Here is a 21,356-nt window from a genome sequence, read left to right as displayed (position 1 = left end):
GCTCACAGCAACCTCCAACTCCTGGGCTCAAGCGAGTCTCCTGCCTCAGCCTCTCAAGTAGCTGGGACCACAGGCACCCGCCACAACGCCTGGCTATTTTTTTGGTTGCAGCCATCATTGTTGTTTGGGGGGCCCGGGCTGGGGATTCGAACCCGCCATCTTAGGTGTATGTGGCTGGTGCCTTAGCCTCTTGAGCCACAGGCGCCGAGCCCCCTCTCTGACTTTCAACACAGAACTTTGAACTTTCCAACAGGGAGTTAGGATTCGGCTCAGGGTGTAAATCATCTTGTGTGGCCTCGGGGTGCTAAGCGTTGGGCCCTCTGGGGTCAGGGGAGCATCCGGTCAAGCTCAGGGCTCACTCCTTTGCCAGTTCGCAGTGGCCTTCCAGAGCTGTGGCCTCATGAGGAGCTGAGGGACACAGGCCAGCGGGCCCCTGGAGCAAGGGAACCTGGGGTGAATGTAGGGCCCCCTCTCTGCCCTGCACTTTCTGTCACGTGGCCCACACCTGGGTGTGGCTGCTGCTCGCTGGGGGAGTTCTCAGACCCCTGGTTCGGACTGTCCCTTGAAGGGGCTCCTTGAAGTTCTGAGGTCTCCTAGGAGGAGAGGGTGGCGGTGCTCCAGCTGCACAGCCCCCTGTGGGAATCGCCCTGCTTTACCTTGTTCTTTGTTTGCATTTCTGGGAGAGATGTCTTTTGAAGAAAGGAATCTGAATCTGAGGCAAAAAAAAAAAAAAAAAAAAAATTGTTTGGAAACCCCTACTTTAGGTTTAGAGGGCTGCTGTGTACTTACTGTGCTAAAATAAACGCGGTCTCCTCCGCTGTGTCTGTCAGCTCCACATACATCACTTGCCCGCTTTGCCCCCGTGACAGCGGCCAGCCTCAGGGCAGCAGAGTGGGCATTCCGGCCAGAGGCTACGCCGCCCCGGCAGGGCACATGGGCTGACCACAGGTCAACTGTCAGAGCATGTTGCCCTATGAGCTCTGCTTGGGGAGTTACTTTTGAGTTGACTAACCTAAAACTTGAAAGCCAGTAGAAACCTAAAATATCATCACTTAAAGAAAATGCACACACGGTGTATGAAGATACAAAAATACCGGGAGTTTTTACTAAACTAACATTTTTTTCAAGCACCCATCAGATGTGAGCTCTATTAGAGACACAAATTGAAAATAGTCTTGGTCCTTGCCTTTGAAATGAAATGGATTGAAGTAGTTTTCAGTTGTTGAAGTCTTTTCATCTCCTATGATAATGTTAATGTGTCCTGCGTGCGTATGAAAAGTTAACCATTTCAAAAAATTATTACACAGGACACGTCTATCAGCCAGGTTTGGTAGCCCTTTGCTATGAAGTGCTGAGCACCCATGAGGATGGGGTGTGTGGTGGCCCTTGCTCAGGGTCGCATGTCCTCTCGGTCCTCAGATGGATCCCCAGTCTGCCACCTTCCCATGGTGGCATCTGGGCTGCGCTCAGTCAGAGCCCACACACTAGGTGTGGAGGTGATGGTATCTGGCCTGGAGCCAAAGCCACAGGGCTGGCCCTTGGCCTCCAGGCTGGTTTCTTGCCCATGCAGCAGGGCCCCTCCAAAGTTAACTACCTGCACTTGAACCTGTTTCTGGGGAGAGCAGACTAAGGCAAGTGGATACAGAAGGCCCAGCATGCAGGGAGCTCCATGCTGCCTGTGTAAATGAATAAACGGAAAAGCCCAGTGGTGTGTGCAGACGGACACTAGTGTCCCCATCACTGCAGGCCGGCCCTGAGGACCAGTGTCCCCTTTCTCCATGGAAATGTGGCATTGCCAGCCGACTGACTGCTCTGTGGGGAGAGGGGTTGTGTTGCCTGACGTGGGCATCAGAGCAGCGTCCACTGTGGAGCACCTCTCAACTGTGCAGTCTCAGGCCGAGGGCCGCAGGTGTGAGCTCTGGGCCTGCATGTCCACAGCAGGAATTTATCCTCCCAGCTCCCTCTGAACCAAGATGTCTCTGAGTCTTTCATGTGCTGATCAGTGCCAAGTGTCTGTGCTATAAGCTGCCAGCCACTGGGTCTGAGGGCTCCCAGCCCTCCTCAAGCCCCGAGCAGAGATGAACTTATAGAAACATAGTCAACCTGACATCTAATGCCTGGGCTCTCAGGATCTTCCTTGGAGGATTTCTGCTTAAAATCTTCTTGACAATGTAATTATTCCCATGCTCTATAGTCTTGAAAATAATAACGTAATCCTGGGCTAACACTTGCTGTATAAAGACAAGCAGACCGGAGGGAACATTCATTACATCAAAATGAATATATTGACAAAACATGTAGGACGAGCCAGGAAAGGAAACATTTCAGAAACATTTTCAGAAACATTTCCTGGGAAACATTTCCAGGGAACATTTCCTGGTAGCTTTCCCTGCCATGTTGAGATCCGGCTCTTGCTATTTCTTGGAATGTGTAAAACTGATTCGGTCAGAGCTAATGAAATAAGTTATGGAAGCCAATCCAGGGATGCTCCTGGCCAACCCTGAGCAGACAGAACTCCAGGTAGAGGTGAGAGCCAGCAAGAGCCAGGATACCTCAGGGATCCACCACCCAAGACAAGAAGGAGCACTCTCCACACTGCCAGGACAAGAGGGAGCACTCTCGCCCAGCTCGCCCGAATCTTGTCCTCTCCTCTTCTGACATCATGTCCTTTACTACTTGTTTCACCATCTTCTCCAGCAGTTACCGGTCCCTGGGCTCAGTCCAGGCGCCCAGCTACAGTGTCTGGCCCGCCAGCAGCACAGCCAGAGTCTATGCAGGTGCTGGGGGCTTGGGCTCCCGGATCTCCATGTCCTGCTCCACCAGCTTCCGGGGCGTCTGGGGGTCCGGGGCCTGGCCACAAGGATGGCCAGGGGGCTGGCAGGAATAGAGGGCATCCAGACCAAGAAGGAAACCATGCAAGAACTGAATGACTGCCTGGCCTCCTACCTGGACAGAGTGAGGAACCTGGAGACTGATAATCGGAGGCTGGAGAGCAAAATCTGGGAACACCTGGAGAAGAAGGGGCCCCAGGTCAGAGATTGGGCGCATTACTTCAAGACCATCAAGGACCTGAGGGCACAGATCTTTGCCTATTCTGTGGACAATGCCCTCATCGTTCTGCAGATTGACAATGCCCGTCTTGCTGCTGATGACTTTAGAGTCAAGTATGAGACAGAACTGGCCGTGCGCCAGTCTGTGGAGAGAGACATCCATGGGCTCCGCAAGGTCATTGATACACCAATATCACTCCACTGCAGCTGGAATCAGAGATCGAGGCTCTCAAAGAGGAGCTGCTCTCCATGAAGAAGAACCATGAGGAGGAAGTAAAAGTCCTAAAATCCAGATTGCCAGCTCTGGGTTGACTGTGGAGGTAGATGCTCCCACATCCCAGGACCTGAGCAAGATCATGGCAGACATGTGGGCCCAGTATGACGAGCTGCCTCAGAAGAACCAAGAATCGCTGGCCAAGACCTGATCCCAGCAGACTGAGGAGAGCACCTCAGTGGTCACCTCACAGTTTTCTGAGGTCAGAGCTGCTAAGACAATGCTCACAGAGCTGACGTGTACAGTCAAGTCCTTGGAGATTGAACTGGACTCCATGAGAAATCAGAAGTCCAGGTTGGAGGACAGCCTGAGGGAGGTGGAGGCCCACTACGCCATGCAGATGGAGCAACTCAATGGGGTCCTGCTGCATTTGGAGTCAGAGCTGGCACAGACCCTGGGCAGAGGGGCAGCACCAGGCCCAGGAGTATGAGGCACTGCTGAACATCAAGCTCAAGCTAGAGGCTGAGATCACCACCTACTGCCACCTGCTGGAAGACGGGGAGGACTTAACCTTGGTGATGCCCTGGACAGCAGCAACTCCATGCAAACCATCCAAAAGACCACAACCCACAGGATAGTAGATGGCAAAGTGGTGTCTGAGACCAAAGACACCAAAGTTTTGAGACACTGAGGCAGTAGAGCAGCATGTCCTTATACCAATAAAGAGTTCAGAGGTTACTGGAAAAAAAAAGAAGAAGGAGCATTCTTCACACTGCCAGGCTGCCAGGACAAGAGGGAGCACTCTCCACACTGTCAGGACAAGAGGGAGCACTCTCCACACCTCTCAGGATAAGAGGGAGCACACTCCAGACCACCCAGGATGAGAGGGAGCACTCTTCACACTGCCAGGACAAGAAGGAGCACTCTCCAGACTGCCCAGGACGAGAGGGAGCACTCTCCACACTGCCCAGGACAGGTGGGAGCACACTCTGCATCCTGGATGGCAGGACGGTACCCTCCTAATGGCTCTGCTCCAGGGGCCCATCCAGTACAGGGGGGAACTTGATGCCAATCACCTGGTGATGGAATTTGCACAGGTGCAGGGCATCCTTCTGCCTCATCAATAACTAAGTGGTACTACCTGCGGGCTGCGGCCCACATGCACTCAGGTTCATTTCAGTTGGGCACGTGCTGTGGGGTTGTTGTCCACGCTCGTCTACTTCAGTCTCTCTCTGACGGCCTGGTGAGTATAGTGCGTTTTCCGGATGGCCAATGGGGTCAGGAATGTCAGCAGGGAACAGTGGGAATCTATTCGTCCTCCTACAATGTGTTCAAGATGTTACTGGAAATGAGGGAATGCTGATTCACCAAATGAAAACAATGAATATCAATTTTATACTTTACCCCAAGAATAATGGGCTCCCAACACCCTCGAGGGGGCTTTCTTGGAGGTTAGTACTTCCAGAAAGATGAGAAACTAAACTCCCAGCCCTGCCAGGAGGCTGTGTCACAGCACATCTGTACCACAAGGGTTTTCTTCTGGCACAACTGTCCCTGCTAACCCAAGTTCACAGTGTCAGGAAGTAGGTAGCATTACAGAGATTTTAGAAGACAAAGAGGGCCTTGCTTGCCCAGCTTCTGTGGGAGGTTTTAGCAAAGAATGTGGCTTCCTGATATTTGAATTGTTTTTAACCAGATATAAAAACGAAAAGCTTGTTGTCGATGGCTACAGTTGCCTGTATACAGGTGGCTTCCAGGGTCCCCAGTGGTTTTCTTTCTTTCTTTTTTTTTGGATGAACACCTTGATAAACCCTGTTGGTCAGTGGGTCTAGGGTGCAGTTCTGACATGCACTGGAGAGATGTCAGTTATTATACATGAGGGACTGATGAGCACTTGGCATTCCTGAGTCCTGCTGGGGTGGGGATGTGAGGATGGGAGGGAGAGGAAACAGTGGGGAGGTGGAGACAGAAGGCAGAGCCTGTGGTGCCGAGTGAGGCTGGAGGAGGTGAGAAATCCTGGGATCAGGCTTCCAGGGACTGGACACACAGACCCAGACAGGGGCATCCTTTGAGCACCCTGCTCATCCTAGGCCTCATTCATTTGCAAATAAGGAAATGAAATTATAAAAGCAGAAAGAGCAGGAGGGAGAATCAAGCACAGAGCAGGGAGTCTGGCCAAACCCAAGAATAAAATGGTGGAGGAGGATATCAGGCTGGTGAGAGAGTCCACATGGAGAAGGACATGGCATCCCAGGAGGCCCAGGAGGGTCGTGGGGCACACACACAGGCTCCCAGGAGAAGGATTCCGTATCTCAGAAGCACAGGAGGTTCGTGAGGCACACAGGCTCCCAGGAGAAGGACACAGCATCTCAGGAAGCACAGGAGGGTCATGGGGCATGCATGCAGATTTCCAGGAGGAGGACACAGCATCTTGGGAAGAACAGGAGGGTCATGGGGCATGCAGGTTCCCAGGAGAAGGACACAGCATCTTGGGAAGCATGGGAGGGTCATGGGGCATGCATGCAGATTTCCAGGAGAAGGACACAGCATCTTGGGAAGCATGGGAGGGTTGTGGGGAACGCATGCAGGCTCCCAGGGAGTAGGCAGGCAGGGCATGTACCCTGTACCAGAAAGGGAAACTCTGTGAGACTGGGACTTTGTGCTGAGGAGGGCACAGCTCTAATGTGAGCGTTGGTGCCTGAGAAAGGAAGGTGCCTGGCCCTGGAGCTCCTGGAAGAAGTAAAGTACAGCAAGGGGGGAAATCAGTTTTGCTCTGGGTGAAAATACAAGTGAGAGGCTCCCTGACTGGAATCAGTGGAGAAAAGAAGGTGCCTCCTTGTACTCAGGGGTGAAACTGGGCTTGGAGATAGAGAGGGGCTTGCTGGGGAAATCCCCACACACCACTGACTTATCTTGCCATTTGCTCACAAATGCAAACCAGCCACTGAGGGTCTTTTCTGTGCCAATGTCAGAGCCAGTATTCCAGGAAACAATCAGCATGACAAAACAGCAAATGAGTCAACATAGAAGAGAAATGAGTTAGGAGGCATAAGATAACATGACTCCAGAAACGTCAAATGATATTGTCAGTGTTCCTATGATTGTTAAAAATAATAAAAACCAAGCGTCTATGAGAAATGAATAAGAGAATAAGAGAACTTTTCTAAATGCTACATATGTGATTGAAGTATTTTTTTAAACAAAAGAGTTAAATAATAGAATGGAGATAGTCAAAGATTAAATTAGTAAATTTAAAGATAAAAACCTGTCATATCTCAGAATAAGGATTAAAGGACAATGATGGAAAATCTGAAAAAAAGTTTGAGAGAATAGAAAAATAGGTGAAAAACTAATCAATGAAATAATAGAAGAAAAGTTTTGAGCTGAGGAAAGGTATAAATCCTGAAGCTGGAAGGACTCATCATATAGAACAGGATAAGTTGTAAACCAATCATATTTAGTCATTTCATGTGGAAATTCAGATTCTCAGGTCTCAGAAGATACCAAAAGTGTCCAGAAAGAATGAAAAATGTTACATGTACCTACAAGACACTAGGAATCAATTTGCTAAAGTCTTACTATAAAAACTACTGTGTTCTTAGGGGAAAAAATAGACTTGAAATTATAAGGGAGAGTGATTTGAATGCAAAATTTAGCAAACAATCAGTGTTGGGTAGAAATGAAGGCATTTTCAGAAACGCTGAAGAAAACAACATTTACCTGAAACATACACAGTCTCCAGCAAAACACTCATGGAATCCAAAAAATAAGGCAGAAGTGGGATTGATTTGAGAAGAAATGGAATTAAACCAGGAATGCAATGGGGAAGAAACCAGGATACAGCTGTGCAGGAATTCGGGAAAATCCTCAGGCCAATTTGGAAGAAGCAGTCTGAGCTCCTGGAAGAAGACCTTCAAGAGGAAATGTGTTCCATCCAAGAAGTTTTATGATGAAAACCCGGAGGAGTCGGGGTATGTGGGGAATGCTTGTGTTGTCTGCAAGAAAAGCAAAGGAAGCCCTGGGAAACATGAAACGTGAGGCTCCGCGGAGCCGCAGATCATTCACTGCGCCGCACACCTGGCCCCACCATGCTCACCTCGCTCCAGTGCCCTGGTCTGGGTTATTCCTATCACCATAAAAAATGCTGTTTTCCTCCATCTTCAAAGAAAGCTTCCTTCCCAACTTCACTCTCCATCATTTAATGTCCCATTTCTCTGTTGATGTTCACATCAGAAACCCTCAAATTCCGTGTCTCTGCTTGTTTTGTGCTTTTCCTCCTGGCTTCTCTCGAATCCACACACTTGTGCCCCTGCACCGAAGCTGATCTGGACAAGGTCCCTGAAGACCCCTAATTCCAGAAGCTTTGGCTAAATCCAGCAAGGTATTCTCCACGCTCTTCTCTCGGTCTGTCAGCAGAATTTGTATGACCACTCACTCCTCCTTGGAGTAAAACTTCCTTCACGACAGGTGCTGGTCACCCACTTGCACGGTGTTCCCCCTGCCTTGTGGTGCTTCTTTCCTGGTAGCTCCGCCCTGTGTCCTCCTGCCTCCTGCCTCCTCCCTGATGTGGGAGCAGCACAGGGCCCAGACTTTGGAACTTCTCACTCCCTGTCTCCTTCCACTCCCTTGACCATTGTCAGTCAGGGTTCTCCAGAGAAATAAGGTGAATGGGGTGGATGGTTTGGCAGGCAGATATTACAGACCATTTATATCCTTACATTTTATAAGGGATTGCTAATGCCTTTGTGGAGGCTGGCAAGTCCCTCGCCTGGCAGCCTGCGAGCTGAAGGACAGAAGAGCCGAGGCTTTAGTCCAGTCTGGAGCCCGGCAGGCTCAGTCCCTGGGAAAACAGATGTTTTGATTTGAATCCAAAGGCAAGAAAACACCAAATTTCAGTTCACAAACAGCAGGAATTTCCTCTTACTCAGGCTTTCTGCTCTATTTAGACCATCCTCTGAGTAGACAAGGCCCACCCAGGTCAGAGAGAACAACAGCTGTCCTCTGCCAGTAGTTCAAGTGTCAGTCTTGCCCCAAACACCCTAATGGATATGACCACAACACATGTCCAACCAAATCTCTGGGCACCCAGTGGCCCATGAATTTGTCACACAAAATCAACCGTCACCCCATCCTTCGTCAGCTTGGCACCTTACACATGTCCTTTCTGCCTGGCATGATACAAATCTCCTGAGCCCAAGAGAAAACACACCAGCACCTTCCCCAGAAGAGGAAGAAAGTCCTTGAGTGGAGTCTGGTCATCTTCTTGACATCACATAACTTAACGGTATAATGAAAAATTAACAACACATAAATGCTGTGATAAAAAATGAATATATTGGGCAGTGCCTGTGGCTCAGTGGGTAGGGTACCGGCCCCATATACCGAGGGTGGCAGGCTCAAACCCAGCCCCAACCAAACTGCAACAAAAAAATAGCCGGGTGTTGTGGTGGGCACCTGTTGTCCCAGCTGCTCAGGAGGCTGAGGCAAGAGAATCGCTTAAGCCCAGGAGTTGGAGCTTACTGTGAGCTGTGATGCCATGGCACTCTACTGAGGGCGATAAAGTAAGACTCTGTCTCTACAAAAAAATTAAAAAAAAAATGAATACATCATATGTTAAATAAAGGAACAGAGCAGGAAGAAAACAAAGATTTTATAGACATGCATATATTAATATTATGCATGTTATAACCTCATCATTAAGACCTTAAGGAATCTTGCTATTGTCTTCTTTTTGAGATTAAGTGTGGTTTGAGAGATGTGTATGATGACAAGTTGACAAGGGGTAGACTTGTGGTTAATTTTGTGTCAACTGGGCCATATGTAGACACACACACACTCAAGACTAGCTGCCTCTTGGGTCACTCAGTAAATGAGCTGAAGAAACACACCCAAATGAGGAATGTGTTGCTTTCAAAATCCCAAAAGACCCACTGGGCATCCTGCCTGTTTCTTGTATGTAAGAGGAGCCAGACACGGCCAGGTTTTCTTCTTCTTATAAAGGACATTTCAACATGCCCCACACGACTGACCCTTATACATTTCAGTGAAGCAGAAAGCCCTTGAATTTATATCAGATTTATTTTCCACCCTCCATATGCAAAGGTCTTACCGATGATTCTAGGGGAGTGGCTGCTTCACACTCACTAGGTCCAGTCAGCACAATGTCATCAATGTGGTATCCCAGCATGATGTATTGTGGCAGGAGGGCAGTTGGGATTCTTGGGAATTAAATTACAGAGCAGGGCTGGAGAGCTGACACCCCAGGGTGGGGCAGTGAAAGCAAGCCACCTATGGATGGGTGCAGAGGAAGAGGCATTTGCCAGATTGATGGCTGCACACTGGGTACGTGGTGATGTGTTAATTTGCTCAACAAAGAACTTATAGCTGGCACAGCAAACATAGCTGTAGCCACCAGCTGGCTAAGCTCAGTATGACCCCTGCTGTGCCCTGGGACCCATGTCTTCTGTACAGGCCAAATAGGGGAGTTAAATGTGGGTGTGGTGGGGGCCATCACCACAGCCTCCTTCAAGTCCTCCAGGGTGGCATGGTCCTGTGTCCCCACCAGGGGAGAGGTGTTTCTTCTGCTTTACTGTTTTCCAGGTAGAGGCAGCTGTCATGGATTTTTATCTGGCCGTTTCTGTCACCACAGTCAGAGACCAATGTGGGCATTCCTTAACTGCTCACCACGTCCACTCCAATTATGCATTCCAGACCATGGGGCGGGTTTGGGCACCTTCACAATCCCTTACTCGGACTGGTAGGCCACAGTGCCATTTGGGGTCTCTTGGAATCAGTGTCAACTCAGAGCTATGTTCAGTAGTCCCTGAAATTTTTGTTTATTTCCTTTTCTCCAAAGCACAGTTACCCTGGTAGAAAGGGAGGTCTCTAGAGGGAGGAAGGAAGGGTAACAGTAAGTGTTTTGGGGCAGTGTGCAGGGATCCTAGTCTAAGGGGATATGGCTTCATTTCCATTCAGGAGGCTCTGGGTCTGTAAGTTGCAAGTCTGGGAATTGATTGAAGGGCCATGACTCTCCGTTTTTATGATTCAAGTTAAAACTTTGTTCATTTGACCTAGAACATTTCTGCTGTTATATATCAAGCAAGAATTTAGTATGTTTCCTATGCACATTGCTGCTGGCAATGCCTGAGGTCTGCTTGAGTCAGACCGTGCTGAGTGCTCCTGGGACTCAGCTGTTTATTACAGTGACACCACGACCTTACCTTTAGTGGTTAAGGCACCTACTTGGCACCTCCCACTCTTGGGTCCAATCACTCCTACTGCATCAGGTTTTCTGACTGAGAGGCTGCAGTGTAAGGTCTGGCTTATAGAGAAGTATGATCCCATAAAAATTTATTTCTCAAAGTATTGGTGAAAGGTATATCTTCTAGACCTGCTCAGTATGGACAAATAAGCAGTGTGCCTAAGGTTTTCAATGCCTTCCTCTGCACGAGACCCAGGCAGGTCCAGAATTTTAAGTCTACTTATGATGGGCCACCATTTTTTCCATGATTCGGCCAACCCAGGTAACAAAGTGTTAGAGCCCTTTAACTTCCCCAACAAGGAAGATGCTCCTAGTGGGCGAACAGTTATGGCAGCCTGTCCGTGTGGGCAGGATGGAGCTCAAGCTGAGTGGGCTGACACCACAGGGTCCCAAAAGTGTGGATAGAGTTATATCCAATTTGGATCCTGGCCAACAAACACTGCAGCCAGAGGATATAGATGGGGCAGCTTTGAGCCCAGTACAGTCAATCACTGTTGCCCATAGGTGCGGGTGGGGCTATGCTGCTGCCTGCAGGCATGACTTGGACAGCTCTCAAGCTTACCTGAGCTGACAGTCACTGCTGCCTGCAGGCATGACTTGGACAGCTCTCAAGCCTACGTGAGCTGACAGTCACTGCTGCCTGCAGGCATGGATGCGGCCACCATCAAGCTGGTGAATAGCTGCAGGATCTGAGCAGGCAGCATTTAAGTTGGCACAAGCCCTCAATTGCCACTGCCAGAGGGCATGAGTGGAACTACACTCATGTCACACAGGGCAAGAAATGCCACCACCTATAGATCTTAGCCAGCAGCTCCTAATCTAACACAGGTAGACAATTGCTGCCACCCACAGGTATGGGTGGGGCTGCACCAAGCCAGCACAGGCTGACAGATACTGCTGTCTGCTCATCCGAGTGGACTTCTTCCCTGTTGGGGAAGTTAAAGGAGCAGCTCTCAGGCTGGCTTGGGCTGAGAATTGCCACTGCTGACAAAACTAGGTGGAATATTCACTCACTCTGCAACATGGGACCACCACCAACAACCGCAGGGGAATAGTGAGGCACCATCTGCAGGAGAGCAGCAGTGTTAAATGCTCACACTACACCTGTCCCCCGCAGTAGGACACTACTGTACCACCTTGGGAGCCTCTCCTTTTTAGTAAGTAGGAGACTTCCCAGCAGAGGAGGATGGGTGCACTATAAGCTCATCAGTCTTCAGCTGAGTGAAGAGATTTCAGATGAGAAGGAACCAGAGTAAAACAAGCTGTTTTGACACCCCCAAAGGATCACAATATATCTCCAGCAGTGGATCCCAACCTATAGGAAATCATCAAAATGTCAAAGATGGAATTCAGAATATGGGTGGCAAATAAAGTGAATGGGATTGGAGAGAAAGTTGAAAACTAACACAAAGAAGCAAAATAATGTTTCAGGACATGAATGGAAAAAAATAGACAACTAAGAAAAGATATAACATAACTTAAAGAAATGAAAGTGTCATTTAGAGAATTTCAAAATACAGCAAAAAGCTTCAACAAGCTAGACCAAGCAGAAGAAGGAAATTCAGAGCTTGAAAACAAAGCTTTTGAACTAATTCTGTCAGCCAAAGATGCAGAAAAAAGAATGAAGAATAATGAACAACGACTCAGAGAAGTTGGGACTATATAAAGTGTACCAATATAAGAATTACAGGCATCCCTGAAGGAGAAGAAAAGCGAAAAGACTGGAAGGCCAATTGAAGATAATTATGGAGGAAAACGTGCGTGGTATCTCCAGAGACTCCAACATCTAGATACAAGATGGTCATCAAACACTGAGAAGAATCATAGCAAAGAAGATCTTTCCAAGACACATAGTCATCAATATGGGCAAAGTCAAAAGGAAGGAGAAAATTGTACAAGCAATTAGACAAAAGCAACAACTGAGGTACAGAGGAAACCCCCTTAGACTAACAGCAGAATTCTCGGCAGAGCTCTTACAAGCCAGGAAGAATCTGGGGCTCCATTTTTAGTCTTCTTAAACTGAATAACTACCAACCAAGAACTTCGTATAATGCAAAACTTAGTTTCATAATTTAGAGTAACAAAGACTTCTCCAGATAAGAAAATACTAAGGGAATTTGTCACTACTACATATGCTACACAGAAAATATTCAAAACTGCATTATACATGAAGCAGCATGATAGATACCCACAGATGATCTCTACAGTTGAGGCTCCAAGCATGGAGATTATCAAACTTGGGCAGTGGTAACAAAAGGGCTAAGGCAGGCAATGTCAAAGTGTTAAATTTGTTAACTTTCACAAGTTAGACAACTTAGACAATTGTGAAAAGTTGCTACATCAAAAAGCAGAAATATTCATCCCCTATGGAGGGTGCTTTAACTCTATAAACCAAAGGTACAGACACACTGATGTTCCCTGTCACCCAATAACTCCCCCATTCCAGAATTTATCCTACATTCTTCAAACACAGGCAATAATGTCCAAACAGCCCCTGCAGCAGCCCAGATTCCAGCAGCGAAGGGCTGGTTAGATAAATCGTGGTGTGTCATGCAATTGAATGCCCTGGAGTTGACTGGGAGCAATGTCTTCTCTGGTTTCCTATACAGAAACGTTTCTTAAATCAGCTAAGTAAAAAGCAACATCCTAAATAGTGTATATATTGTGCTATGGCTAGTTATTAAAAAGGCTGAACAAAAGACTCTTTATCTGTATTTTTCATTATGGGTATAAAAAAACTCTATAGGGCACATGGAGGATCATGGTTGCCTGTGGAGTGGGAATGGGGTAGATGCATTCACAATAAGAGGGAGATGGCCACTGTGCATTTCTGTCTCTTTCTTTCTTTTTTGAGGTTTATACTGCATTTATTTATTTATTTTCAGATTAATATAAGGGTATGTGTGATTAGATTACATTGTTTGCATTTATTAGGTAAAGTCCAAGTTGTGGTTGAGTCCTTCACCCAGGAGGTAAGCCGTAGACCCTTATGTTGTCCCCATTAAGTGAGAGCTTACCAAGTCCCACCCCCTGTTCCTGCTGCCCCCTCCGCTCCCCCCTTTCTTTAATTGTGGTTTCTCTCAGGTGGTTGTGTGGTTTGTTCATCTTCGGTTTCACATCAGTACTGAGTGTATTGGATGCTTGATTTTCCATTCTTGTGATACTTTATGTAACTAGGAGGATATTCTTCCAATCCTTCTAGGTAAATACAAAATATATAAAGTCTTTATCTTTCTTTATGGCTGAATAGTATTTTGTGGTATATACATACCACAGTTTATTTATCTATTTGTGAATTGATGGACACCTGGGTTGTTTCATATCTTGGCAATTATGAATTGAGTATCAATAAACATTCTAGCGCAAACGTACTTGCGGTAAAAATGATTTTTCTTTCCAGATAAATACCTAGTAATGGGATTTTGGGATCAAATGTAAGTTCTACTTTTAGCTCTTTGCGAATTCTCCATGCTTTCTTTTCATAGAGGCTGTATTAGTTTGCAATTCTACCGACAGTGTATAAGTGTTCCCTTTTTCTATTCCCACACAGGCACCTGCAGCTTTGGGATTTTGTGAAACGGTCTATTCTTATTGGGGTTAGGTGATATCTCAGAGTTGTTTTGATTTGCATTTCTCTGATGATTAGGGATGACGAGCATGGTTTCATGTGTTTGTTGGTCATTCATCTGTCTTCTTGGGAGAAAGTTCTGTTCATGTCTCCTGCCCAGTGACAGTTGGAATTGTTTGCTTTTGTCTTGCTGATTAGTTTGAATGCTCTATAGATTCTGGTCATCTGTCAGATTCTCCCATTCTGAAAGTTGTCCGTTTGCTTTAATTGTTGTGTCCTTAGCTGGGCAGAAGCTTTTTAGCTTGAGCAGGTCTCATTTATGTATGTTTGTTGTTGCTACAATTGCCAATGGAGTCGTCTTCATAAAATCTTTCCCTGGGCTGATATTGTCAAGAGTTTTTTTCCACACTTTCTTCTGGAGTTTTATCATTTCATGTCTTAGATGTAAATCTTTTATTCATTGCAAGTTAATTTTTATAAGTGGTAAGAGGTACAGGTCCAGTGTCCAAAGCAGAGCAATCTTAGAGAATTATGGGACTTCTCGAAGCACACACATTATGTATTTCTTAATAATATGGTTTTCAAAATATAATGAAATATTATCCATGAAAAAAACTGAGCAAAACTTAGTGTCATCTGCATATTTGGCATCTGCCTATCATTTTGAGTTATGGAAGTGGATCTAAGAAACAAAAGCCAGAAACAAACAGGGTTAGGACGGGGCAGGCGGCGACAGCAGGGCTGGAGGGGCAGGCAGCACCTGCCTCCCGTTTTGTGCCCCTGGGCCCTGCTGAGATGTTCTTCAGCTACACCCCTACTACTCTCATCACTTTAAAACATCAGAGTTGTGGAGAACAGAGGTAGTTAATTTGTCATTTGTTTTCTGTGTTCTATAACCTATTCCCCTGTGACCCAAAAAACTTCACCAAAAGGCCTACTGTGTGCCAAAGCCGTGGGTCTGTGGTTGCTTTCAGGGAGAAATTGAGAGATGTCAGGACAGCTCTGAGTCCAAGGATGCCAAGGGGAGCTGCGTGGAGCTGGTGTCAGACTCAGAAGTGAAGCCAGAGTCTCCCAGCAGGATTCAGAGAATCTTAGGGAGCCCCCAGGGCTTTCCAGAGGGCTCAGGTGGACATCATGCCCATCCTACCTGGACCTCAGTAGGCAATGTCTGTGTCCAGGCATCCTCTGGGGGCGAGGAGTCCTTACTTTATTCCCTGAGGCCAGTGTGGGAGACTGATTGCTCAGAGGGAATCAGACTGGAATTACATGCTGCATTTTCCATTTATACAAAAGGAAACTTGTTCCTTCTTTCCTTCAGAGAAAACACATCTGTGGCTGACTACTTAGCAGAGTCATGTTTGGCCTTGGGAATGATGTCCTGTAGGTGTCTGGGATTGCCAGGGGGTCCCCACAAGCTTCCTCAGCCATGGCTAGAACCCTACACCTCAGGAACCAGCCCTCATGGGGAAGCTTGGTGGGCAGTAGTCTCCCGGGGGAGGGGGCAATGGCTCTGCTCAGACCGCAAGTGCCCAAGTGTGGACTTGCATGGCACCTGCACAGCTAGGAGAAGCTTGCGGCCACATTTTGCCTTGGTGGCAGGTCTGGTTGCTCCCTCTAAACTCCATTTCCCCAGCTCCCCACCACAGTTTCCCTGCACCCCTCTCCTGTGTCTTAGGCAGAAAGGGATCTGGGATACTGAGGTTGTAAGATCTTCCTTTGCACTCTGCCTTGGGCCCAGCCTCTCACAGGTAACCTCTGTGGGGCCTCTGGAAACCGAGGGCTTAGGCTTGAAGCTGTGCAAATTGGACAGGTGCTTCTCATCCCTAAAATAATAACATCAACTATCTCACAGTGATGTTTTTTTTGAGTATGAATTAATTAATAAGTTCGGTGTAAGTTACAAACTCAAAACGCACAGCGTGTCACCAGTGAGGGCACAGCAGCCACACCACGTGCACTAATGGTGGGTATGTGTGTGGGGGCCGTGTGAGCATTTCTCCACTCCTGGCAGGACACACATGGTACAAAGTGCAATAGTTCTCTCCTTTTCATGTACAAGGGGTTGAGACCCCAGATGGGAGCCATCCTACTCATGGAACATGGGGGTTGCAGAGCTACGGTCAGAGAAGGCCTGACTCCAGAAAGCCTCAGGAACATCACTGTGGACAGAGGACAAGGTTATGATGAATGGTAGCTGGGTCAGGGTCAAGTGTGGGTACAACCAGCATCACTGAGTTGCTTGAGATCAGACATTGAACAAATTGCACATGGCCTCAGCGTGGCTGTGGGTCCCTCTCTGTCCCCTGGGCCCTTAGCTTGCAGCTGTGGGTGAACCTGGCCCCAGCCCACCAGCGTCCCTGAAATACCATCTGTGCAGATCAGATGTGGAAAATGCTGTAAACACATCATCCACCCCTCTTTCCTTTTCAGTTATTATACAATTAAAAGCTGCTTTTCCTAATTTCTCCAGAAATCTGCTCCCTCTTTTCCCACATTGGAGGGCTGGGATCCATAATCTCGTTATAGGAGAGAAAAGGAGAAGCTGCAGAGGAGGCTCTTTCTCAGCACCCGGCCCTGGCCAGCCCTGAGAGGACAGCGGTGGTGGTGCAGGTGCCCAGGGTGACAGGCCACACAGAAGTGGGCATGGTCTGGGCACCTCGTGGGGGCCAGGCGCTGTCAGCCCTGCCTCTGGCCCAGGAGTTGGTGTCCTCAGGTGGTCCTGGTCTCTCTATTTTAGGTACCTCTCCTGATCATACTTGAATTTTTTTTTTAAGTGCAGAAACCATCAAACACTGGAGGATTCACAGAGAAGTCCTGAACTGCAACTGTGGCATGAATTATATTCAGTGTAAGAGTGATTAGCTCAAATATTTCTAAGAAAAGCTAAAAATATGCCCAGAGGGACAGACAGCATGTTCCTGGCATCCGACTGTGGCCAGGCCACCCCGTCCTGCTGCCTACTTGAACCCCGTGTCAGCCCCACCGTGCACCCCTGTTCCTCACAGAGTAGGTGCATGTGTCCCTGTGTCTACCCCCCCATTACATCTGAGAAGTTATTCCCATGAGTCTCGAGTTCCCCAGTTGCAAGAGGGGCAGGCAATGTCACGAGACAGTATCACTATGTCCTGTTGATTTTGTTTTTGTATTTGATGGAATACAGAATACTTTCTTTGTAGGAAACGTCTGTTCCAAATTCCCTTCTAATATTCCTGTTGCAGTGAGATTTTGACAGAGGCAGACATCTTCAGGATAAGTAGACATAAAACAGCCTCTCTTCTGTTCTGTAATCAACACTTTATGATCTTATCAATACTTAGCAGCGTATGGATGCGAAGGTGATTCGTATCACAGAAACCCAGGCGCAACCACAGCCCCTGCGGGGCGGGGACCAGGCAGTGTTGCCTGCCTTGCAGGGTCTTCCCAATGCTGACAGCACCTGGCAGCCACGTCCTGCTTCAGCCTCCAGGAACTCTGGCTGCTTGTCAGGACTCGCATGAGCTCTGGAGGCTGCAGGGCCACCACACATGCCTCCCAGGACAGGCTCCAGCCAGCACTGGTCAATCTGGCAGAAGAGAGGTCAGAAAGAGGAGGGCCAGCTCAGCTATTGCCACCTTCCAGCTCAGAGTGGGACATGGTCAGCCGAGTCTGCTGGAGCTGCCATGGCATGACCCCCCCCGACCGGCGGCTCAAAGCAGGCATTTATTCTCACTGCTCTGGGGCCAGAGGGCCACGACCAACATGCTGGCCAATTTGGTTCCTGCTGAGGCCCCTCTTCCTGGCTTGTAGACAGCTTCTGGCTGTCCTCACATGACCTTTCCTCTGTGTGTGTATGAGAGAGAGAGAGAGAGAGAGAAGGAGGAAGAGACAGACAGACAGAGAGAAGACGGGGAGAGAGGAGAGAGTGAGCGTTCTCCCGTCCCTTCTTGAAAGGACACCAGTCCTGTGGGATCAGGGCTCCACCCTGGTGACCTCACTAACCTCAGTTACTCCCCACAGGCCCTGCCTGTAGCACACATTTGGGGGACACCGAGTCCATAATGGCAGCTGTGCTCTCCTGGTGGCCAGAGCTGGTGGTCTGGTGAAGCTGAGGCAGTACTGGCCAGGAGGTGTGTGGTCACTGGCACACTCACTGCTGGTGTGGCCGTGACATGAGGACCCCCACTGTGGACTGTCCTCAGCCTCTGCCCAGGGCTCCCTTGTGGCAAAGAGTGAACTCCAGCACCTTCCTGGGAAATCATAGACAGTCACTGCTCCTGGGTCTTCGAGGCCCGGTGAACATTGGATGGATAGTTTGTTCAGGTCCCGATTTCTAGCTCGGACATTGTGTTCCATCAGCCCTGGGAACCATTGCTCTGTTTTCTTCTTGCTCCAGAAGTGGTGGTGCTGTTCTGAGCTCTAGTCCTAAACAGGCTGCTGTTTTTATTTCTTTTGTCCCCTGTATGTTGCAGACTCTTATTTCTGATCTGAATGCTTTACAGTTTCAGAGTGATGAGCTGAACACTGGTGGGTCCCTGCAACTGGGCAGATTCAGATTCTGGGAGGTTTTGAGGACATTTCTCCCCTGAAGAGCTTGGGGTTGCTGGGCGTGTACTGCGCTGCTGCTTGGTCTTGGCTGTTTTCTGGGGGTGGTGATGCTGTGACATTCCCTCAGCCTGGCCAATGTCCAGGGAGAGCATCCCAGAGTCCTTTTTGGAAGGTCACTTGTGCCAGCCTCTGGGAGCAGAATCAGGCCCAGCATGGTGGGAGCCCTCTGCCCACTCACCCCTTCTCTTGCCATGCCCAAGATTCAACCTGGAATGTAGTGGGTCCGGCAGCTCCTGACCCGCACCCTGGCTCAGCCTGACCCTTGCCCTATTCCCCAGGCCTCCAGTGTGTGACCTTCTGAGACTCTTATAGGAGGATCCACTCCCCCCAGCTGGCCTGAGCTCTCCCCTGCTTTCTGGAGATGCTGTGGCTGCTGCTTCCTCCTATGCACGTCTCATCGTACCTTTGAAAATCCGTTTACCCAAGTAGAGTTTTTAGAGAGGGAATTAGATGTAGGTTTAATCCATAACCTCTGCCTTCCAGTTTCTTAGCATGTTGTTGTATTTGTTTCTAGGGTTATGATTTCAATTCTCCAATTATTGCCATGAAACTGTTTATTTAATATTCTGATAAGAGGAAAAACATAAGGTAAAATTTTCGGGTTTATATGAGATTACCGATCCTGTGCCCCAGAGCCCTCACTGTCCCTTGTGCACCTCATTCCTTTGTGCCTCTTGGCACTGACCACGTGCACACGCGGGCAGCCCTGCACTGACCACGTGCACACTCGCGGGCAGCCCTGCACTGACCACGTGCACACTCGCGGCAGCCCTGCACTGACCACGTGCACACTCGCGGGCAGCCCTGCACTGACCACGTGCACACTCGCAGCAGCCCTGTGGGGAAGACGAGGGGAGGCGCAGCCAAGTCTGTGCCCGAGGGGTGAGCGCCTTGGTGGGAACTCGGACTGGACATGCAAGAAGTGACAGGAGAGACGTTGCACAACAGCCTGCTCACCATGCAGATGGGCGGGGAGCCCCAAGGCAGGGCTTGGTCCAGAATGGAGAGGTGGGCCCATCCAGAAGGCGGAGGAGGGGTCCTCCTTAGAGAGAACAGAGACAGGCAAGTGCTGAGTTGGGCCTAGTTTTCCTTCCTTCTTCTTTTTTTTTTTTTTGTTAAATGTTAACTGTGTCACAAATATGTCATACACATAATTTGGAGTAAATCTGCCATCTTCACCATTTTTGACTGTGTAGTTCAGAGTGTTAAGGTATTCACATGGTTGCACACGATTTTTCTTTTCTTAACTCAAGAGGTTTGTAGGGAGGAGCTGTGTAGCAGCTTCTTCCCTGATTTCCTTTTTTCCTTCCTAACTTCAGTCCCACACTGAGAAACCCCAGTCCTGGTCTTGTCCTTGGCCTGGCCTGGTCCAGCTGAGCAGGGCACAGGGCAGACTCCCCTGCTGTCCATGTCTTCTGCCCCCAGTGCAGACGCAGATGCCTCTTCCTTCAGAAACACCCCATGTGGACAGAGGCCCAGGATGGGTGGGCGGCCACCATTAGACACCAGGCTCTGCAGGCCCCAGGCACACCTGCTGCTTAAGGTGCTCCCCCTCCTACCCAAGCTCCTCCCTCAGCAGGTAGAAGGGAAGTGGGGGAGGGGCGGACTCCACAGCAGCTGGGCAGGAGTTTCAGAACCACCCTAAGGGTGGGAGCTGCCTGCTATCTGGTCTTTGTGTCCCGAGTCAGGATGGTTGCTGAACCTGCTCTGGGACATCCTTTCTGACTTGATTCCATGAATGAGATCCTTTGGAGCCTTCGATTCAGCTTTGATTTTTGCCATCACTGAAGGATATCTGTAAACCATTTCTGCCTTTCAAGATCAAGCTTTGTGTAGGGGTAGGGGGATATTTCAGGGTTAGGGAGAGAAATGGTGAATCTGAAGCGCTTTGGTAGATACAAAAAAAGGCAGTGTCCACTACCTATGGGCCAGGCCTACAGGCCCTGCAGAAGCCCATGGACCCTAAATGACCAGCTCCGCCACACAGAGGTCAGCAGAGACCTTGTTTTTTAAATGCCTTCTCCCGTGACTCAAAAATAAAACAGAATTTTGTTCGGTCTTAAACATTTGCACAAAATCACCCTTTGGAAATAAAAAAAAAGGCTAAATAGTTTCAGCCAAAAAGTTTTCAGAGAGTTGTGAGTCACTGAGTATAGGGTTATAATGAGGGTCTGTGAGGGAACTTAAGGGAAGCACAGTCCTCGGTTTTGCATGGGGGTCACGCCCAGAACTGGGATGCTGTGAGCCCGCCGAGCAGCTTATTTACCTTGGCACGTCGCGCGCTCCATCCTGGCTTTGCCAATTCATGTCTGTTCTTGGAGACCCAGCTCAGAATTCAGCTCCTTCAAAAGCCTCCCCTAATCCATCAGGCTCCCCAAATCTACTCCCTGGCCTCCCCCCATAAGTCTCTCTCTGTTTTACTCTGTTATTTTCAGTTGCTGATATGTTGTCAGGTAAATGACTTCTGGTGTGTTCACAAGAAGGTTGAACTGTAACCACTCTCAGAAATAGTGACAGGGCCAGGACGCTGCTCCCCTGCAGAGAGACCCAGCAGAGTTGGGGTGTAGGTCACTCCACAATCCCCCGAGCCACCTGCTATCTCTTTGTTAAGAGGTGGACTTTCACTTGCCCCTGCCCACCTGCTGCTGAGATGCACCACTGTGCTCCGACAGCCAGAAG

At 48.7% G+C, this 21,356-nt stretch overlaps 1 pseudogene; it reads left to right on the top strand.

The window, feature by feature from the left end:
• Nucleotides 1-2,484: 2,484 nt before the first annotated feature.
• LOC105887233 lies at nt 2,485-3,362 on the top strand (annotated as a pseudogene).
• Nucleotides 3,363-21,356: the final 17,994 nt, after the last annotated feature.

This window comes from Otolemur garnettii, unplaced genomic scaffold (assembly GCF_000181295.1).
Source record: "Otolemur garnettii isolate 467f Iridium unplaced genomic scaffold, OtoGar3 scaffold00056, whole genome shotgun sequence".
NCBI classification, from domain to species: Eukaryota; Metazoa; Chordata; class Mammalia; order Primates; family Galagidae; genus Otolemur; species Otolemur garnettii.
The sequence above is the reverse complement of the archived record's forward strand: the minus strand, read 5'-3'. Positions and strand labels throughout refer to the sequence as shown.